Source organism: Octopus sinensis, linkage group LG14 (assembly GCF_006345805.1).
Source record: "Octopus sinensis linkage group LG14, ASM634580v1, whole genome shotgun sequence".
In the NCBI taxonomy this organism is placed as follows: Eukaryota; Metazoa; Mollusca; class Cephalopoda; order Octopoda; family Octopodidae; genus Octopus; species Octopus sinensis.
Window position 1 is genome coordinate 11,356,737 of NC_043010.1, and position 5,000 is coordinate 11,361,736.

General features: G+C 37.1%; 1 protein-coding gene and 1 long non-coding RNA gene across 5 annotated transcripts in view; both read right to left on the bottom strand.

The window, feature by feature from the left end:
* LOC115218983 (protocadherin gamma-A11-like) overlaps positions 1 to 5,000 on the bottom strand; it is a 134,277-nt gene that overhangs the window by 18,238 nt on the left and 111,039 nt on the right. The window lies entirely within an intron of this gene.
* The window catches only part of LOC118765886, a 16,343-nt gene continuing 13,064 nt past the window's right edge, over positions 1,722 to 5,000 (bottom strand). The window contains exon 3 of the long non-coding RNA XR_005001796.1: positions 1,722 to 1,895. This is a non-coding gene — a long non-coding RNA (uncharacterized LOC118765886). The remainder of the gene's footprint in view (positions 1,896 to 5,000) is intronic.

The following is a 5,000-nucleotide window of genomic DNA, read 5'->3' on the forward strand; positions in this document are numbered from 1 at the left end:
CTGGATATATGAAATAAAAAAAAGAACACACACACAGATAAGATATCGAGAAAGAATGTAAGACAAATATCAAAACATATGAAAGGAGAAATACATATATATATATACATATATATATATATATATATTTATGTATATATATATATCATGTATATCACTTGTAAAGGGAAATAAAATAATACAAGGAACTCTGAAGTAATCTCAAGACATAAATAGATGCAAAAGAACAAAGAAGAAAGATGAACATTTAAAAAGCTGGTTGTAAAATGTATTTAACAAAAAGAGAAAAGGAAGTAAAAGAAAAAGAAGAAGAAGAAGAAGAAGAAGAAGAAGAAGGAAAGTATGAATCAAAGACAGGAGGTTTCAAAGACAAACAAGGAATGAATACAAAATATGTAGAAAATGCATAAATATAACTAATATGTAAATATGTAAATATATATCATATGTATCATGTACATACCCAAACACACACACACATATATATATATAATATATATATATATATGTATGTATTTTGCATCTGTGTATGTATGTATCTCTCTCTCTCTCTCTCTCTCTCTCTCTCTCTCTCTATATATATATATATATATATATATATATATATAGTTGTCAGTATATGTATATATGTGTATTTTACTCTTTTACTTATTTCAGTCATTTGACTGTGGCCATGCTGGAGCACCGCCTTTAATCGAGCAACTCGACCCCGGAACTTAATCTTTTTGTAAGCCTAGTACTTATTCTATTGGTCTGTTTTGCCGAACCGCTAAGTAACGGGGACATAAACACACCAGCATCAGTTGTCAAGCAATGCTAGGGGAACAAACACAGACACACAAACACACACACGCATATATATATATATATATATACATATATACGACAGGCTTCTTTTCAGTTTCCGTCTACCAAATCCACTCATAAGGCTTTGGTCGGCCCGAGGCTATAGCAGAAGACACTTGCCCAAGGTGCCACGCAGTGGGACTGAACCCGGAACCATGTGGTTGGTAAACAAGTTACTTACCACACAACATATATATATATATATATATGACTACAAATATGTCTGTTTGGGAATTATACATAAAATGTATTTATATGTCAATATGTATATACATATATATATATACTTTTGCTCTTTTACTCTTTTACTTGTTTCAGTCATTTGAATGTGGCCATGCTGGAGCACCGCCTTTAGTCAAGCAAATCAACCCCAGGACTTATTCTTTGTAAGCCTAGTACTTATTCACTAAGATACAGGGATGTAAACACACCAGCATCGGTTGTTAAGCGATGTTGGGGGGACAAACACAGAAATAAAAACGCACACACAGACATATGCATATACACATATACGTTGTGGTCACCAGCATGCTAGAAATAGAAGTCAAATCCATCTTATAAAACATATTAACACATTAATAATAGGAAGGACTATTTGATGATGTAGTCCCTGTTGTATTATATCAAAAGAAAAATCGATGAGATAGCCATGGATGGAATGCTTTCTCTGCAACAAATGGTAGGTTTATCATCAACATCGTCATCATTGTGAAAGTGCATGGCTCAGTGGTTAGAGCATCAGGCTCACAATCATGAGGTTGTGAGTTCAATTCTCAGTCCAGGCTGTATGTTGTGTTCTTGAGCAAGACACTTTATTTCACGTTGCTCTAGTTTACTCAACTGTAAAAATGAGTTGCGATGTCACTGGTGCCAAGCTGTATCGGCCCCTTTGCCTTTCCCTTGGATAACTTTGGTTGCATGGAGAAGGGAGGCTGGCATGCATGGGCGACTGCTGGTCTTCCATAAACAACCTTGCCCAGGCTTGTGCCTTGGAAGATAACTTTATAGGTGCAAAGCTATGGTCATTCATGACTGAATGGGATCTTTAGCTATCATCATCATCATCATCATTTTACTTTTCCTCTCTTGCCTTGCATGGGTCAGACAGTATTTAATGAGGCAGATTTTCAACAGCCAGATGCTAGTCCTATCACCAGCCCTTACAAGTAACTAAGCAAGGTAATATTCCCCCATGGCTAGACATGTTTTTCACAGAAAACTCCAAATGAAGTACATTGTTTCAATACTACTGTGAATCCCTAATTTACAATTTTGCTTGTTTGGACCACCACCAGAATCATATATAGACCACCGAGGGTCATATGGACCCTAGTTGAAAACCCCTAGCTGCTAGACTTTATCTTTAAAAGCCAGAAATTACTTCAACTATAAAGAGTAACAGACCCAAAGTATGACACAAACAGAACCTGTATTGGAACCATCTTAGTAGCATTGTAAGCCCCCTGGGCAAATCATTCTGCTGGGCCCTATGGTATTTATTTATTGACAGCAAGGCAAAGTATTCATAGATCAGAATTGGGCCCCTTGAAAAGGCGGTGAGCTGGTAGAATCGTTAGCACGCCGGGCAAAATGCTTAGCAGTATTTTGTCTGCTGCTACGTTCTGAGTTCAAATTCTGCCGAGGTCGACTTTGCCTTTCATCCTTTCGGGGCCGATAAATTAAGTACCAGTCTCCCCTCTATGTTTAGCCCCTTGTGGGCAATAAAGAAATAAGAATTGGGCCCCTTGACCTGTGGAACCCTTGGGTAACAGCCTAATGTAATCATGTCTAAAGACAGCACTGATAACACATCTAGGATTCTACAGCTGACAGTAGTGGTGTTGGTATGTTCTATATTCTAGAACTGATTTAATAGATTGTCAGTTCTGCTCTTAGTCATACAGTATAAGTAAACAGTACTGGTCCCCATCAGTATGTCACAGGACTCCTACTAATTTCATATAACTTTTAAATGTGTTAAGTCAAAGTAAAGCCCTGTCAGTTTTCATCACCATCATCATCATCATCATCATCAGCTGATTTGGCAGACACCCATAAAATTATTAGCCATCTTACAAACAATAACTCCACCTGTCTAACACCTGTGGACATGTTTACAAAGTCAGAAAACAGCACAGCTCCCATGACTTTAGGAAACATTTTTTCACGCTGAGAGTTGCTGAAGCATGGAACAAACTGCCGGCATCAGTTGTTAGTTGTCGGAGCACTGCATCCTTCAAAACTTCCATGCTTTCTGATATTCGCCAACACTACACCTGATTTTCTCCCCTCCATACACACACAAGCATGTATCTGACTCATACACTGTTCGTTTTCCAGACATTTTTACATTACTGCATATGCTTTATATGCACTTTTGACAAGTTGTGGTGCACCTGAGCACTGTATACAATAATTTCATTATTATTATTATTATATCATCATAACCATCATAATCATCATCTACATTGTCTCAATGTTCACTTTTCCGTGCCTGCATGGGTTGGACTGAGTTTACCAAGGCAGATTTTCTGTGGTCAGATGCCCTCCCTGTTGCTAACACTCACCTATTTCCAAGCGAGATAATATTTCTTTATGGCTAGATATGTTTTCACAGGATATTGGAAATGAACGATACTGCTTATGTGACTGCGATGCTCATTTAAAACTATCGAGTGATGCCAAAACAAGGAGACACAAACATATACTTACACTGACAAACACACACACACACACACATGTATATGATAGATCATTAGCCACTACACACATTTTTTTCTCTCCTTGTTTTTTCTGTCTCCCTTTCTGTAGAAGAGCGTATGCTCGAAACATAAAATACTTTTTCTATTCCTGAGTGTTATACTTATACATCTGTTTGTTTTGTACACCACCTGTCTTCGTCTTTTTTTTTTTCGTAAACTCTCCCTATATATATATATATATATACCATCCTCTGGTTTCTTTACAGTTTCCATCTATCAAACCCATTTACAAGGCTTTGCATATGTTACATGTAGTTATTAACTAAATTCTTCTTATAAAGAAAGAGTTGGTTTCTAATAAGAAACAAGATTCCATTACTGGAATTTAGATTACAACAATGGCAAATATCTACATGTTATTCCAGCCACATGTTATATTTACCAGCTTCGGTCTCTTTTGCTGAACTACTAAGTTATAGGGATATAAACACACCAATGCCAGTTACCAAGTAGTGATGGGGGAACAAACACAGACACACACACATAGATACACACACACACACATATACACAACAGGCTTCTTTCAGTCTCTGTCTACCAAATCAATTCACAAGGCTCTGGTTGGCCCAAGGCTATAGTAGAAGACATTTGCCCAAGATGCCATGGGTGGGACTGAACCTGGAACAATGTGGTTGGGAAGCAAGCTTCTTACCACACAGCCAGTAGGTATGAGAGGTGAATATGTATTTATTAACTACCTGACTTCAATAGGATTTTGGCTGTTAAGTTACAGTGAATGTATATTGTGTTGCTATTACCCTAAAAAAATATTTTCTTCGTGTGTGTATGTGTTTGTGTGTCTGTGTTTGTCCCCCTAGCATTGCTTGACAACCGATGCTGGTGTGTTTATGTCCCCGTCACTTAGCGGTTTGGCAAAAGAGACCGATAGAATAAGTACTGGGCTTACAAAGAATAAGTCCCGGGGTCGATTTGCTCGACTAAAGGCGGTGCTCCAGCATGGCCGCAGTCAAATGACTGAAACAAGTAAAAGAGTAAAAGAGTAAAAGAGTAATATATGAACACCCACATGTCAATTAAGTTGAAATACTTGATAGAAATTAAGGAATTCACCATCCTTAATATAAGCAAAATAATTAGAAGAAATAACATGAGATTAAGTAGGAAAACAGACATTAAACGATGATGATGATGATGATGATGATGATGATGATAACAATATTATAAGAAATAATATAATACAGAAAGGTAAGCGGGGTGCGAAACAGCTGGTGATTTAATGATTCTACACAATTCATGGATGAATGCACAAATACAGGGAGCTTCATCTTTACTGTGGTGTTTCCATTTTACTGACCACGTTAATGAAATTTTGTTCAGTTCTAGCCTTCCATACATTGTGTATAATAGGAGGGAATTTTGTGTGTACATCTA